Source organism: Mus pahari, chromosome 10 (genome assembly GCF_900095145.1).
Source record: "Mus pahari chromosome 10, PAHARI_EIJ_v1.1, whole genome shotgun sequence".
NCBI lineage: Eukaryota > Metazoa > Chordata > Mammalia > Rodentia > Muridae > Mus > Mus pahari.
In genome coordinates this window covers 65398775-65416195 of record NC_034599.1, presented here as the reverse complement: position 1 = coordinate 65416195, position 17421 = coordinate 65398775, and the positions used below count along the sequence as shown (strand labels likewise).

Sequence of the window (17421 nt, the reverse complement as noted above, 5' to 3'; positions counted from 1 at the left end):
TGCTGAGAAAGACTAACCCATGTTTACTGGTTTAAAGGCACGACTAGTGCAGTCAGTAAGCTGAAATAATTTTTAGTTAGAAAGAAAGCAACCAGTATGTAGGCGGAATCATGCTGAAGCACTGTTGAACCCGAAATCACGGAAGAAAGTGAGCCCAACCACCTTATTTTTAACTTCGTCCCACTGGGCCAACAGTTTCGCCAAAGCCAGTGCAAAGAGGAAGGACTGGGACGCAGGGGGGCGGGCCGTGGTCCGCACATGCGCAGACATACTGCTGTGAGAGGGCGTGAGGGGCCGGCGCGCTCGCTTTCCGAACTGTCGTAAAAGGCCCCCGGTGTCGCGCTCGCGCAGTCGGGGAGGGCCGGCCCAGGCTGCGGCGGCGGCGGCGGCGGCAGCGGCGGCGATGGTGGCGGGGCGCTGGTGCTGCGCGGCGTAAGACACGCCGGCCGTTCAGGGTCGCGAGCGCGCGTGGGCCGCGATCGGGTGCTCGGAGCCGGGTCGAGCCGAGCCAGGCGCAGCCTCACGCTCCGCGGCGGCGGTGTTGACAAACGCCCTCCTGAGGAGAGCTACCCGGCCCGCCTCAGCCTCACCCGGCCGAGCGCTGGTCGCCAACCCCGCGCCAGCGAGTCCGGGACCTGGCCGCACGGGGCCTGCGGACTCGGGTGAGGGCGCCGGCGGAAGGGGGGGCGCGGGGGAGGGGAGCGGCGCGGCGGCGCTTGCGCGCGGCGGGGGAGGGGCCGAGCAGGAGGGAGAAAAGAGGAAGGGCCGCGGCGGCCGGCCCGGGTCGGCGACAGGGGAATGACCGCAGGTCCCCGGCGGCGCGGAGTGGCTCATTGTGTCCGGGCAGGAGTCCGCCCGCGGACACACCCACGGCCTCTTGGGAGGGGGTGGGTGAGGGGCTTGCGCCCTGGGGCCGCCGCTCGCCAGCGGGACGGGGGCGCAGGGCCGAGGAGTGGGGGTGACAATGGAGTGAGGAAGGTAACCCCTGCTGGAGCCGGGAGCCGCCCGGTGCGGGCGGGCACGCGCAGTCCGCGGAGCAGAAGACAGGCGCGTCTGATATTGTGTGGAGTTTGCTGGTTAGTCATTAAAAAAAGATGTTTTCTTTATCCTGCCTAGATAATTGATCGGAGTCAGCAGTGGTGCGGTGGAAATATCGGTTTTTGTTCTGGAGAAATAGAGGTTTGTCACCACACTTCTTAGATTATAGAGCTTTATAGATAATTTTAAAAAACAAGTGTGACTTTTTAGCGTCCAAAAAAAAAAAAAAAACAACCAACAACCAAAAAACAAAAAATCAGGAAGTTGTAGCGCCTTCACTTAATTTGCTCATGTCTGTAGTATGGGGTGACTCCATTGTTGTTGAGAGCTTTCCTGTTCCTTGATTTATGGACAGAGTGAGTTTAGAACTCCTGAGTAGCAGTGAGTGAGCCAGCTGACAGAGACCTCATTGTAAGAGTTCTGACAGCTCTTGAACCTGACTTGATCCAAACTTCGTTCCATTTGGCATTTTATCTTTAATTTTCTTGTTTTGGGGACCTCTTTAACCAAAAAGAGTAGAATCGGAAAAAGATGAACAGAGGTTCCATATCCTTACCATTTGTCTTTGCAATAGCTCTCATGTGATTCTGACTTAATACAGATGTCCTCTCAATAATTCTGATTTTACTTAGCTTTTGAGTCTACATTAAAGAACCCAAACAAAGCCCAAATCCTTCATGTGTGTATATATCAGTGTGTGGGTCTGTACATGTGAGTGCAGGTGCGTCTGAAGCCGGAAGAGGATCTAATACTCTGGAGCGGAGTTAAGGAAGATTTTGCACTGCCTTGTGTAGGTGCTGAGACCCGATTGGGTCCTCAGCCAGCATAGTAAACACTCTTGACTCCAAACCGTTTGATAGTTTGTAACTAAGTGATTTTTGTTTTGTATTTATTTTAGTAAAAAACACTTAGTAGAAACTGGTCATTGTAATATTGTGTTACATTGTGACATAGGTTATAAGGAAGCTCTTCTACTTTGAAGAGAAACAGTTTAGCTTTAAATTACTTTTGTAGCAGGAGTGCTGGGTGTGTGATGGCTAGAGTTACCTTTAATCCTAACATTTGGGACGTAGAGCCTAGCTTGGTGTATACAGTGAGTTCTACAACAGCCCACACTATGTAGAGAGACCCTATTTTAAATACCCACCCCCCAAAATATATATTACTTTTGCTACTTTCTTAGGGTGTTACCATGGACAAATTATTTCATTGTATCCTGGTTGCTTGTTACCTAAGAGTCTCAGTAGTATCTGAAAAAATTACTGAGGACATTTGTGAGTTGGGTGAATGAAAGTGGGAAAAATTAGCAAGAATAGTTTTTTTTCTTAATAGGGTGTTATATGTGTGTGTTTTCTTTTGTCATCTTTCCCCCTTGGTCTCTGTATATTGGTCACTTGTATCCCAGATGTTTCACTAGAAATAGTCAGTCTTCAGCTCCTATACTCAGGAATCTTTCTGCCTAAGCCTCCAAAGGAGCTGGGACTGCAGGTTTCTGTCATTGTACTTGGGTCTTGAGTTTATATTTGAAAAAAGCTATCATAAAAATAATTAAAAATAATTAGGCTTGGGTCTGGAGAGATGGCTCAGTGGTTAAAAGCGCTGACTGCTTTTCTGAAGGTCATGAGTTCAAATCCCAGCAACCACATGGTGGCTCACAACCATCCGTAATGAGATCTGATGCCCTTTTCTGGGGTGTCTGAAGACAGCTACAGTGTACTTACATATAATAAGTAAATAAATCTTAAAAAAAAATAATTAGGCTTAATGAAGAATGTATGTTAGCTGGGGTTATATTCAGCAAGTTTTGTTTTGGTGTTTCATATGTAAGAAATTGAGGCTGATATTCCAAGAGAACAGCAGTTTATTTGCATAAAGCCAAAGAGCAGTAAGTTTTTCAGCAGGTACATCTGAGTACAATTTTTCTTTACAAGTTGAAAATATGAAATAGAAAACTCATTGTATCAAAACATTCATACCTTTTTAAGTCTTAAAAATGTCATGGTAATAAAGGGCTTTGGTATCATGCACTGGTTACAACTTAGTTATATGTGTCCCTGCTTTTACCCCAACTCCATGGACTTGGGACTTTAATAGAGAGAAATAGACTGACAGAACAACAACAACAAAATAATAGTAATTAAGATTTGTTACATTTGTTTAGGTGTAGTATGGTTGTTGTACATTGGATCTGAATTTATTGTTAACTTTTCCTGAAGTTATAGCCTTCTCAATTAGTAAAATGAGTATAAAATTCATAAATGTTCATTTCTAGCCTCTGGTTTCGGGTGTGTGTGTGCCACATTTAATAGTTTCTATTTTTAGTTCTTTCAATATTCACTGTTAGATTTATCAGGACAGCTCTCTAGAAAGAAATGCTCTGTGGAGAGTATAAATGATGCATGTATGCAAATAAAGCACATACATATGCATTAACCTTCAATGAAGCCATATTTGTTCAAGGTAGTGGATAATTCTGTCCATTGGAGAAGTTACTCAGAGTGTTTTGTTTGTTTTGTGTTTTCCCAAGATGGGGGTGTACTATAACCTGGTTCTCATTATGTATCCCAAGCTGGCCTCTCATGTCACCAAAGTGCTGGTGATTACAAGTGTGAGCTTATGTCCAGCTTTACCAACCTTTTACAACTTTCAGAAGTTCTAAATATGAATACTCCCCCCAAACCCCAACCCCTGTTTTTGAGACCAGGCTCTCATGCATCTCAGGTTGAATTCACTGTAAAGCCAAAAAGTTCCTTGAATTTTCCCTCCCTCCCTCCCTCCCTCCCTCCCTCCCTCCCTCCCTTTCTCTGTGTAGCCCTAGAATTCACTTTGTAGACCAGGCTCAAACTCAGATCTGCCTGCCTGTGCATCTCAAGTGCTGGCATCAAAGGTGTGTGCCAATTTAAGTACATTGAGTTTTTTTTTTTTTTTTTTTTTTTTCCCCCAAGACAGGGTTTCTCTGCTGTATAGCCCTGGCTGTCCCGGAACTCTGTAGACCAGGCTGGCCTCGAACTCATAAATCCGCCCACCGCTGCCTCCTGAGTGCTGGGATTAAAGATGGGTGCCACCACGCCCGGCTGTACATTGAATTTCTAATCCTCTTGTAGATGTGGGATAGTATGGGCTACTACATTGTTTATAAAAATGATACTTTCAATTGCTTCTGATGACATCTTTTTCTTTTGGTTGTTAACTATTTTTTTGTTTTGTTTTTTATTTTTTTGTTTTTTTGATTTTTGAGTCTTTCTGGGCTCAGGAAACTGGAGGCAGATACCATGCAGAAAAGCCGGCCCTGCTGTCTGTCCACTGGTCTATCCTGAGCAGTTGTGGACATTTCATATATAAATGGGGCGGTACCATTTATGGTTAATCTTTTTCCTACAAGTTGGACAAGTGTTAGCATTCTTAAGGGAATCACGGAGGCACTGGCTACAGAAGACACAGCCACATTCTGCAGAAACAATGAAACCCCCATTCTACACAACCTCAGCGTATCCATCCATGCGGATCTGATAATTGACAGTACAGGAGGGCCCGAGTCCAGTAGCTCCATCATCCTTGGTGCTTCAAGGAGTATGGGTACTCATGGATACATCTTTGTCCCTAGACAGTTCCTCCTCATCGCTGCCCACCACACAGCTGTCTGTCAGCATGGTCTTGGTGCAACCTCCTTCCATTTCTTCTTGGCCTTCTCCTTTCTTCAACAATCACAACAGAGTCATTGTGAGTCAGGTCCACAACCACAGGCTCTAAAGATTCACAGGTGAGGTCCACCATTTCATCTTTAACAGTTTCCACAAGTTCTATGGGTTCTGCTTCCTAGGAAATCTCAGGGTTTGAAGTTGTTTCCTGAATTCCCTTCTGGGTTTGTCTGGAATTTTTGGTTCCACCATGCTGCTTTCTTTGACTATTTTATTTTATTTTATTTTATTTTTTTTAAAGATTTATTTATTTATTTATCTCATGTATGTGAGTACACTGTCTCTGTCTTCAGACATACCAGAAAGGAGCATCGGATTCCCATTGCAGGTGGTTGCTAGGAATTGAACTCAGGACCTCTGGAAGAGCAGTCAGTGCTCTTAACTGCTGAGTTATCTCTCCAGCCCCTGAGGATTTCTTGTACTCATTGTGCTCTCTGTCTTCAATCCACAGAAAAGGAAGTGATCTACACCAAGGTTTATGGTGTGGTAGAATGTTTTCGATCTCTCATGGTCACTGAATACTCATCCTGTGGTTTACAATTTAGAGCCAACTAGATGTCGAGTATTTCTAAATTTTGGAGCTGGTTTTATCAGCCAGAAAAGCCTTGGCCCATGGGCTTGAACGCGGACTTACCTACTCCAGCAGCCCTGGTTTTGTTTTGTTTTGTTTTGTTTTGAGATAAGTTTTTACTATGTATCCTTGGCTAGCCTGGAACTTGCTATCATAGAGCAGACCTTAAACTTAGAGAATTAGAGATCCTCCTGCCTCTGCCTGGAGAGTGCTGAGATTAAAGGCCTAGGCCACCATACCTGGCTTAATGTCATTTTAAAAATAATTCCTGAGAGGGACTGGAGAGATGGCTCAGTGGTTAGGAGCACTGGCTGCTTTTCCAAGGACCCAGGTTTAATTCCCAGGGATTGTATGGCAGCTCATAACTGTAACTCCAGTTTCAGAGGATCCAACACCTCACACAGGCATACATTCAGGCAAAACACCAGTGCACATGGGAAAAAAAAAGTCCTGAGAACTTTAATCTCAAAACTCAGGAGGCACAGGCAGGTGAGTTTGAGGCTGGCTTTCTTTTTCTTTTTCTTTTTCTTTTTCTTTTTCTTTTTCTTTTTCTTTTTCTTTTTCTTTTTCTTTTTCTTTTTCTTTTTGTTTTTTTGAGACAGGGTTTCTCTTTATAGCCCTGGCTGTCCTGGAACTCACTCTGTAGACCAGGCTGGCCTCGAACTCAGAAATCCGTCTGCCTCTGCCTTCCAAGTGCTTGGATTAAAGGCGTGTGCCACCACTGCCCGGCATATTTGACCATTTTATACTCTATTCTCTCTTGCATCTCTCAGGTTGCTGCCTGGGTTTCTGTAGGTAGTCAGAAATTGACATTAGATGAAAAGCAAGTTACAAATGATAGAAACACAGAACAGAGCTGATATGTTACATGGAGGTTTTACATTATGATATACTTGAAGTATGTGTTGATTGCCTCATGTTATAGGCAGATACTGACTGGTCTGCAGGGATGAAGGCGTTACCTTCATGGAGTAGACAGTCTGTTGAGTTACAACCTCATAAATAGGATAAATAGTGGTGAGTGCCTTGAAGAAAATAAGATCATGTTGTAGAGAAGAATGGAAATAGGCTTCTTATGTAGATAGAAAGGTGGTACAGCCACTTTTTAGGGTTACTCTCAGATAAGATAAAGATGATAATATGTTTACTTATGTAGGAACATGTCTATAGATTTTTAGAGGTAGAAGAATGAGAAAAGGGGCTGGAGGGGCTGGAGAGGTGGCTCAGCGGTTAAGAGCACTGGTTATTCTTCCAAAGGTCCTGAGTTCAAATCCCAGCAACCACATGGTGACTTACAACCACCTGTAATGAGATCTGACGCCCTCTACTGGTGTGTCTGATGATAGCTACAGTGTATTAAAAAAAAAAGAGAGAGAGAGAGAGAGAAAAGGGGATGGGAATTTAGCTCTGTGGGGAGAGTGCTTACCTCAAAATTTCAAGGGCCTGAGTTCAGTCTCCAGCACTGAAGAGGGGGGATGGCATGTTGGCTCAGTAGTAGAGTTCTCATGTGTCTGCATGTTCATGTGTATGATGTGGAGGCCAGAGAATACCCTTGAGTGTTAGTCCTACAATGCTGTATTTGTTAGGGTTCTCAAGAGGAGCAGAACTTAAAGAATGAACATATTTATGTATAGAAAAGAGATTTTTTAGAGTGACAGGCTGTGGCCCAGGTATTCTAACATTGGCTGTCTACCAATGGAAAGTTTAAGAATCTAGTAGTAGTTCAATCCATGAGGTTGGGTATCTCAGCACATATGTGTTCAGTATGAAGACTGAACACTTGGATATCTTCAGTATACACTGAAATCCAGAAGTAGGCTCTAATGCCAGTGAAGGAATGAACTTGCCACCAAGAATGGGGACAAGCAGGCAAAGAACAAAAGCTTTCTTTTCTATGACCTTTATATAGGCTTCTACCAGAAGGTGTGCCTCAGATTTAAGGTAGATCTTCCTACCTCAAAAGATCTGTACTAAAGGTCGGTCTTTCCACTTCAAATGATTTAATTAAGAAAAATACCTCACAAATGTACCTAGCCATTTGGGTTTTACTTAATTCCAGATGTGGACAAGTTGACAACCAAGAATAGCCATTACATATTGGGTCTCCCTTGGTTTTTCTGGAGTTGGGGTGGAGGTGTGATTGATTATATTGAAAAGTTTGACTATTACAGCTTCAGATTCCACACTGCAATTGTCCTCTGTTAAACTACCCTTATCGCTACACTTACTTGTGAAAGGACTTACAAGCACTACTTCCTTTTTATAGTAAATAATTACATGAAACTGGATTTTCTTATAATTTAACCAGTACAACCAACTTATCATAGGTTCAAAACTAAGGTAGATATAGAAACTGGCTTTCTGCTGTGAAGCCAGAAGCTAAGAGATTCATGAAAACGTATTGCATTTCTTTCACAGTATTTGAAAACATTTATAAATGTGTAATACTATTACTGCTCTTACAAATATCCTTTGTATATTTCTCAGTTTTACTTTTGAACATGTCACTAGTAGATAAAAGCAGTACATTAAATTTGGGATTCTCAGGGTGTGAAGAGCTTAAAAAGTCAAAAAAGCTGAGAACTGCTGCACCAGAGTATTAACCAGTTGTAAGCATTATCTTTAAATTTTTTGGTTACTTTTATTTTGTGTTCGTGTGTACGTGTGCGTTCGTGTGAACGTGTGCGTGTGTGTGTGTGTGTGTGTGTGTGTGTGTGTGTATGCCAGTGCATGAACATGCAACATGGCACAGGTGTAGAGGACAAAAGCAACAATATCAGTTCTTCTCCCGTATAGGTCCTGAGGGTTGAACTTAGGTCATCAGAGAGTGGACAGAGAGCACCTTTGCTTGCTGAGCCATCCTGTGGGCTCTGTCCTTTGGTTTCTTATGATAAATGAGTCTATCTTTTTTTCCCTCCTTAGTATAGTTAGTTTGTAGGTGTGTGTGTGGGAAGGGCCTGGAACCTGGGGCCTCTTTCCAACATGCTAGCAAGTGTCACACAGCTTGCCTACACCATTCTCATGGCAATTCTTCTGTTACTTTAAATAGAACTCAGCAAAAACTGATTGAATGCCAACTCTATGTTCTGCCTAAGCTTTAGGGTGAAAAATGAGTAACTTTTGTAGATAATGGAAATGAGCTAGAGAGAGAAAATAGTGAGTGAAGTTAACTTTGTGTTTGCTTTTTCAGAAGCAGGTTAAAATTGTGATAATATTTTAGAATTGAAGTGGATGGTGCAGGTCTGTTAATAAGGAAGCAGCTGAGAAGACAGAGGAAGTGAGGGAGTGAGAGTTCCTAAATACTGTAGGGGGGGCAGTTCCTGCAGAGGGGGAGCCAGGGTGTGGTTGAGTAGAAATGGAGGAAAGTGGGAGTCTTGGGACTGAGGTAGCAAGAGCCTTTGATTTCTTAGTCATATTGTCTCTCTTCAGTTTGAGAGTTTCTATCAGTTGGATGATAGAATTTTTGTTGCCATTTTTCTTTTTGTTGTGAAATTGTCAATGTATTAAGGATTGTAAAATATTTAAATGAAGATATGTGTATCATTCACCTTGTTTAAACAAAATGAACTTTGGATAAGAGTGATTACATTATTGACATGATTATGGACTTTGCAAATTTTAGTGGTAAAATAATGTTTATATATGTAAACAAATACACTTTTTACATATTTAAAGAATGGATTGATTTTACAAAATCTAAGCTGAATTCTTTTGTTTGTTTGTTTGTTTGTTTGTTTTTCAAGACAGGGTTTCTCTGTGTAGTCCTGGCTGTCCTGGAACTCACTCTCTAGACCAGGGTGGCCTCAAACTCAGAAATCCACCTGCCTCTGCCTTCCAAGTGCTGGGATTAAAGGCGTGTGCCACCACAGCCCGGCTAAGAAATCTTAAAAGGAAATATAACTTCATAGAAAATGTCAAATACATAAAAATAAGCCATGTTTCATATTCTATAAATATTTATACAGTTCTTCATTAAACAAAAGTTATTCTGCATTCAAGAACTGTCAATTCAACAGAACTGTCATTCTGGGCTGAGCAGAATTGCAAGTATAATCTATGTAGTTTAAATTACTGTTTTATTCAGATAGTTAACTTTTTCCTTTGTATATGTCTGATATCTGTCCAGTAGTATTCCCTGGAACTTAAGGAGCAGTTTTTCTCCCTAAATTAGATACGACGTTCATTGAGGGGACTGGGGAGTAGTATGTCTTTTAAGACAAGGTCTTACTATATAGCTCTAGCTCGCCTGGAACTAGGTAGACCAGACTATCCTTGAACTGAGATCTTGATCTGGCTGCCTTTGTCTCCAAAGTGCCGGGCTTTAAGGGAGTGCATTACCATTCCCTGAGTGGATTTTACATTAAGACTGTCAAAAATGCCTTGTAATTAGTTTTCTGGCTTTATTTTTATTTATTCCAATTTTGTTGGGGGGGGGGTAGGTTAACTGCTCTAAGTTTAGGGCTTTTTGTTTGTTTTTGTTTTTGAGCAAGTTTCTGGCTGTCCTGCAACTTGCTCTATAGACCAGGCTGCCCTAGAACTCAGATCCACCTGCCTCTCTGCCTCCTGAGTGCTAGGACTAAAGGCATGTGAGTTTCAGCCTTTTTTTCTTTAGGAAGGATTTGAGATTTACCACTTGAGTGAGGTAGACTAGCTTGAGGTAGGCATACCTAGAGAATGGACCTCCTGTGTCTTCTCTTACCCCTTAAAAAGGATAAGAAAAACTGGAGGAAAAAAGGTTGCTGACTTTTTGGCTTAGATGATTTCTAAATCAATTTGGATTTTAACTTTAAAAATAGCATTTAGCTTTCATGTACATACAATATTTTAGTATTTACAGCAGACTTTTGAGGTAAATATTTTTGTTTTCATGTTTCATTTAAAGATGCCTGAAGAACTTTAGATAGCAGGTGATTTAGAACTTGCTAAGATGTGTCATAATGGTGGGATTGCAGGGCTTAGGTCGCTCACTCGGAGAATTCATCATTTTATACTGCTTTCCAAGGAATCAACGCTTGTTTCTTACTTCTCCTGGACATGCCCCTTTCTCCAGCAAGAGAGGAGGGTTGATAGCACCTTGAGTGATAACTGGAGGAACTTACTTTTGTGTACTTCTCTGAGTGTGCTAGCTTTCTTTACAGTGAACTGCTAAACTTGAGTTGTTTTTTATTTGTTTGGAAGTTCATGTGTCTGGTGTTCATTCATCACATATCTTTCTTCTGATATTTTATTAACAATTGTAAATGCTATAGAAAATGAGTGGGTTGTGTAGTGAACACCCAGGTTCTGTCATTTATTTGGTGTTTTTTTCCTTCAGATTTCTAGTCATCTATTTTAGGTGTTCTCTAACCAACAGTCACACCAATAACTTTGTGTGTGTGTGTGTGTGTGTGTGTGTGTGTGTGGTGTTTTTTTTTTTTTTTTTTTTTGTTGTTGTTTTTTTGAGACAGGGTTTCTCTGTATAGCCCTGGCTGTCCTGGAACTCACTTTGTAGACCAGGCTGGCCTCGAATTCAGAAATCTGCCTGCCTCTGCCTCCCGAGTGCTGGGATTAAAGGGGTGCGCCACCACGCCTGGCTCACGCCAATAACTTTTTTAAAAAATTAGATTTATGTCTCTCTCTCTCTCTCTCTCTCTCTCTCTCTCTCTCTCTCTCTCTCTCTCTGTGTGTGTGTGTGTGTGTGTGTGTGTGTGTGTGTGTGTGTAATGATATATGTATGTATGTGTGTATGTATGTATGGAACTGGAATAGTTAACGAGCAGCTGGTGTGGGTGTTGAACCCAGATCCTGTGCAAAAGCAACAAATGCTCATAACCTCTGAGCCACCTCTCAGCCTTTTTTAAAACTTCTTTTTTGTGTAGAGACATGATCTTCCTGTGTAGTCCTTGAAGCTTGGAATCCTTCTGCTTCCACCTCTTTTGAGTATTGGGAATCATAGGCATGTATCCTGCTAACATTTATTTTAAGTTGGCAGAGTTTGGGCTTTAGCTCAATTTAAAACTCAAATGTATCAGTCCCTGAGTTTAATCCCCAGCACCACAGTGAACAGAATGGAAACAAATTGCAGGTGTACATTTTTAGCCTCCATTCTATAGTTTCTAGCTGGGGGTGGTATGCATGCCTGTAATACCAGCACTGGAAAACAAGCCTGAGGAGTGCAAGTTTGTGGCTAGCCTGGACTACAGAGCAGAACTTTGGGGGGAAAAAAACAACCCTCCAAACAAAAAGAAAGCAAGTTAATTTTCTAACCACAGTTGTATATTTATTTACATTTACTTGCTTTTAAATTTTACTTGGAGTGAAATCTTTTTTTAAAAGCTTTGTCTCTTTTATTTAACTACACTGAGCAGTAAGTGATAGTAGATCACAGAGTGCCTGTTATGCCAAAAAATAAAACAAAGGAGTGTTTCTTTGAAAACTTCCTTGGTATTTAGCTCAGTCTGCCTGGAATATGCAGTTTGAATAAAGGAGAAATATCACAGGGGATTTGCCTCAGTCTGAGTTACCCTAAGTAATGCCCTAACCACAAGTGGCCAGAACTGCCATTTCAAGTGCTTATCTATTCCAGAGGTTCCTTTACTTTAGATGGAGTAATACAGATACTGTGTGTCTTCTTTGCTCCCCTCAGTGGAGGTCCTGAGGTTCTCCTGTGTTGCTGTTGATTGGCATTTCCTTGTATCTATGCTCTGTCTAAAATTGACCATCAATAAAGCTGTGAGCACCTATATACAAACCTTTTTGTACATGTTTTCAGAACTTAGTGTAGAGTTACTGGATGGTAGGTTAGATGTCTATTGGGAACTTCAGAGTGTGTAGCATTTGGTTATGACGCTTCCTGGGAGGTGGGTCTTTTTACTTTCTAGCCTTTTTTTGAATATGTAGTGGGAACTTATTGTAGTTTTAATTTATGTTTTTCTGATGATTTTGAGATATTGAGCATTTTTAAGGTATTTACTGGCTATTTGTGTTTGATTATTTGCAGTTTTAGATACATCTCTTCATGTCTTTTGCTTATTTCATAGTAACCATGAGTGTTTATCATGAGTACATTTTGTGTGTGTGTGTGTGTGTGTGTGTGTGTGTGTGTGTGTGCAGATTAAAATTGCATATGCATTTTTAATGCTCTCTATTCTTTTTCAGTTTTTCACTGGTATATCTGAAGAGAAAAACGTTTTGAGTTTAGTAATATCTAGTCCATCAGTTCAAAAAGAAACCATGCCCTTTTTGCTCTTGATTGTCTGCCTGTTTTCTTGCAGAAGTTTTATGGTGTGTTCTTAGGATTAATTTTGTATTTGGTGGGATGTAGATACTGAGGCGCATTTTTTCCCCCCCCGTACTCTTTGGTTGACTACTGTTGTTGGAAAGATTATCTTGCCACTCTTGTTGGGAATCATATGATGGTATTTATAAGTATTTGTGGGGTCTCTGCTGTTTCTTTTTGTTGGTAGTGCTAGGGGTGGAACCAGGGCCTTGGACATTCTAGGCAACCACTGAACCACAGAACAAGTTATCCACCCTAGTGTCTCTGTAATCCATTGTCAGCTGCTTGCCTTGTTTGTTCCAACTGTTTGAAACAAACCTGCATTATTTTTAGTTTTTATTTTATTTTTCTAGTGTCCCTGTCTGGTTTCATAGAAGATGTCTGTGTGTTCTACCTTCCTTTAACTTGTGATCCTGCTGTCTTTTGAGGGTGATGATGGTGAAGGCTGGGAGCTTAGTGCTGACATAAGAAAGGACAGGAATGCCTGGCGATGGTGGTGCACGCCTTTAATCCCAGCACTTGGGAGGCAGAGGCAGGCGGATTTCTGAGTTTGAGGACAGCCTGGTCTACAAAGTGAGTTCCAGGACAGCCAGGGCTACACAGAGAAATCCTGTCTCGGAAGAAAAAAAAAAAAAAAAGAAATAAACAGCTTCCTGCAATACCCTCCTCCAGCTAAGCTGCTGTGCAGATTCTGGAAGCCTTTATGTCGTCTTTCAGATGTTGAAAAGCACCTATGAGTCTAGAGAGATGACTCAGGCTGGTCTTCCAGAGGCTTGGGTTCAGTTCCCACATATGAGCTCTCAACTGTAACTCCAGTTCCAGGGGGATCTGATACTTTTACACAGACATTCATGCAGGCAAACACCAGTGCACATGAAATAAGTTAATTTTTTAAAAAGTACCTTATAAAGTCATCTCAATTTTCCTTTCTTAAAAGTAATTATTGTAGATAAATAGCTGTTTGAAGTTGAATTATACCTTTGAAGAATGTAAATTGTTTATCAAGTAATGTTTCCTTTTTCATTTTTTTCAGGTAACTTCACCGTACACTTCCCTTACTCTTTCTTTTATTTTGATTTTTTTTTTTTTGTCATGCCCCACCCCCTCCTCCAAGGTCAGACATTTAGATAAAAGATGGCGTCCTCTCTTGGGCTTGACAATAGTTCCTACTTGTTCCCCTTTTCCTCTGTTCAAAGAAACTTGTGGCTTCCATTAACATATAACTGTGGTGCCTATCTATTATCTAGTCTCTAAACTTCCTCAGTCCCTGCTCACAAACCCTGGTCCTAGCTCCTAGGATCCCTTTTTCCCTGGTGCCTTGGCAGTTTGGGATTAACTTTCCTCCTTTTTACCCAGAGTGGCTATTTTTGGTTTCTTAACTGTACCCATTTTACTCATTTTAGAGACATTATCTTGCTACCTCATCACTTAGCCCGGGCTGACCTTGAATTGTGCCTATAGCCTCTCAGTTGCTGGGATTGCAAGCATATGCCACCATAACTGACTTTCTTTTTCTTCATGGAAAGTTTTTCCTGGTATTGTTCCTCTTAAGGATTAGACCAGATTCTGGGGCTGTTTGTTTCAAAGTGTGTGTCTGACGTAGTAGCTATATATGGCATTTGAATTACAGTGACACACCTATCTGCCAGGCTAGAACATAGTAAGGTTGGTTCTGTCTTGTCTTTGTATTTATTTATCTTTTATTTTCTTTTTAAAAAAAGATTTATTTATTATATGTATGTACATTGTAGCTATCTTCAGACACCCCAGAAGAGGATATCAGATCCCATTACAGATGGTTGTGAGCCACCATGTGGTTGCTGGGATTTGAACTCAGGACCTTCAGAAGAGCAGTCAGTGCTTTTTTTTTTTTTTTTTTTTTTTTTAAGTTAGATACTTTCTTCATNTTTTTTTTTTTTTAAGTTAGATACTTTCTTCATTTACATTTCAAATGCTATCCTGAAAGTCTCTTATACCCTCCCCCTGCCCACTGTATCTTTATATAGTCTTTTGTGTGTTTGTAGCCATCCCCCATTTTTCTGAATTTCCTTTTAAAAGGACATTAGTTAGATTATACTAGGAGCCATCTATTTGCTGACATTTTTTATGACTGTGAGTCAGGTGAAATAGCCCAAGCCTATGATCCAAAATGAGGATGCTGAGGCAGGAGGATTGCAAGGTCAAGGCTGGCCTGGGCTACATAGCTCCAGACCATCTTTACCTACAAAAGATGTTTCAAAATTTCAAAAACAACAACAGTCAATCAAAATCTCTCTCTCCCTCTCCCCCCTCTCTCCTCCCTCTCTCTCTCCTCTTCCTCTCTTTCTCTCTCCACACACAACACACACCAGTGACTTAATTCTCATATTTTATCCTCTTGGTGACTTACCTAGGTTAACTACTATCTTACATATGTTTATATTTTTATATCACAGAAACTAGATAGAACATACATAAACACACTTAAGCATGTGTGTGTCCCTGTATAGTACATTTTTAATGTCTTATTGCAGATTGTTAGCAAGAAGGTGTGCTTATTTGCAAATTTCCCAGTAGTAGTAATATAAGGTGACATAGGACAGTTATTTTCCTACACTATATCCAGTGGATTATGCAGAATTTGTCAGTGGAATCCCAATGGAATGACATATTTAGGACTTATTTTTACTCATGGTGGTCCCAGCTCTAGACTCTTTCTTCCCTCTTGTGTCAACTTGTGGAGCTATTGGCAAGGGGAAGGGAACTCTGTCTCAATTATCCCCTACCTTTTCTAGAGCCTAGAGAAGCTTTGTAAACAATACCTCTATGTTCCCATCCTTTTTTTTTTTTTTTTTTTTTTTAATTTCTAAACTGTTTTTATACTTACAAGGCAAAGACAGTATAGTGTTCCCTTATATCCCTCACCCAGTTCCAATTCCTTGTTAACCTTCCACCGACTGCATGTCTGTATCTACAAAGAGATGACATTGATGCATCTCAATTAGCTACATTCCAGGTATTTAAATGCAGTCTCTGGTTTCACAGTTTCTCTACGTATTTTCTTGCAGATTATGGCAATATTACACACCTGTCATGTGTTTGTTTTGTGGGATGTTTTTATTATGATTATGGGTTGGGGGAAGAATGCCTCAGCTGTGAAGTTCCCTTATCACTTAATTACCAGTGTTCCATAGTGCCTCATGACCATTAGTGATGTTGGCTATGAACATTTGCCTGGTTTTTCCTCACAGTTTCCCTCTTGTCCACTTGAGGGTAGTGGTTGAGGGGCTGTTGTCTAACCTCTGTGAGAGGTTAGAAAAGTTGACTTTCTTCTGGAAGGAAGGTTTGCTTATTTCAATATGGACTCATGAATGTCTTTTCTTAATGGAAGTTAGAATCTAACTTACTTTGTTGCCAAATTGTTTCAGCATTGTCCTGGAGAATTCTTTTATATGGGTTACAAATATTATTATTATTATTATTATTTAAGGTAGAGTCTCATGTAGCTCATGCTAGCTTTGAACTCAGTAGCTAGGCAAAGATGACTTTGAACTTTTGATCCTCCTACCTCCCCCAAGAACAAGGACTAAAGGATTGTGCCACCATGCCCAGTTTATTAATGCTGAATAATGAGCCTGGGGCTTCATGCATTTTAGGTAAGCATGCTACAACTAAGTAGATCCTAGCCACAAGGATTAGTTCTTTTTTGTTTTGTTTTCTTTTGAGACAGGGTTTCTCTGTGTAGCTCTGGTTGTCCTGGAACTCACTTTGTAGACCAGGCTGGCCTCGAACTCAGAAATCCGCTCGCCTCTGCCTCCCTACTGCCCGGCCTTTTTTATTTTTATTTTTATAATGTACACATATATATATGCATGCAATGCCACTTGCGTGCATGTATACCTGCAGAGGCCAGAAGAGGGTATCCAATTCTCTGGCTGTAAGCTGTCCAACATAGGTGCTAGGAACCAAACTTGAGTCCTCTAGAAGCTCTAGAAGAGCATTAAGTATTCTTTGTTTGGTTTTGGTTGTGGGACTAAGGTGCATACTTTACATATCAAAGAAGATTTGATCTCTAGGTTCTCCTAGCATCCCTCTCCACCTGGCATACCGGAACCCTCTATCCTGAACATTCCAGTTCAGGGGTTGGGCTGCCCTTCCCCACCCCCACTCCCACCCCCAGACATTCTTCCCTTTTTCTCTCTTCCCCCTCCCCCCCTCTTTTCCCCATAATGACTTTGCCTCTGTCCTTGGAGCCTCCGAATGTGCCCAAGAACAGCTTCCCATAAAACCTACATTTAATATAATCTAATATGGTTTGAATTGGCTCTTTTCACTGGTAGAGAAGTAACTTATCACTCCCAAACATCGAGCATTGCTCTAGCCCCTACTCAGTCATGTCCTAAGTCATCTTTGCTCATTTTATTGGACCCACAAATGAGTGTGTATACTGGGTTCTACAGCTCTTTTTACTTGACTTCTCAGTTCTGAGTCCAGGAAGTTTGAATCTGGATATTTGTATGAGCAGTAGAGGTATTAGTGTTATTTCGCTGTAAATGATGTTAGTGCGGGCTTTACTCAACTTCATTTTTCTTTTTAAATAATGGAAGCTACCCCCCTCCCCCCGTTCTTCCTCTCCTGTCCTCTTTTCACCTCTCAGGATCTAGGAAACCTTTTTGTTCCATTTTATAACAAGAATGATAATGATGATTTGTGTGTTCATGTGTGCTTGTATATGATTTGCATGTGTAGGGTCTATATGAGGAGGTGAGAGGGCATCTTTGGAGTCAAGTTTCTGAGCATCAAGCTTGAAGCCAGAGTTGAAGCAAGTGCCCTCACATCTGACTCGTCTTACCACTCCTTTCCTTTTTTTTTTTTTT

At 41.3% G+C, this 17421-nt stretch overlaps 1 protein-coding gene and 1 pseudogene across 6 annotated transcripts in view; one reads left to right on the top strand and one right to left on the bottom strand.

The window, feature by feature from the left end:
• The first annotated feature begins 333 nt into the window (after window positions 1-333).
• Window positions 334-17421, top strand: part of Rnf111 (ring finger protein 111) — a 68339-nt gene continuing 51251 nt past the window's right edge. For 3 of the 6 annotated variants that reach the window (XM_029543053.1, XM_029543054.1, XM_029543052.1), the window contains exons 1-2: window positions 401-662; window positions 1117-1179. The gene's annotated coding sequence lies outside the window, so the exon portion shown is untranslated. Of the gene's footprint in view, window positions 663-1116; window positions 1180-4723; window positions 4799-17421 lie in introns of those variants that run through there. The other 3 variants (XM_021206408.2, XM_029543051.1, XM_029543050.1) reach the window with 3 other exon arrangements.
• Window positions 4371-5220, bottom strand: LOC110327429 (annotated as a pseudogene).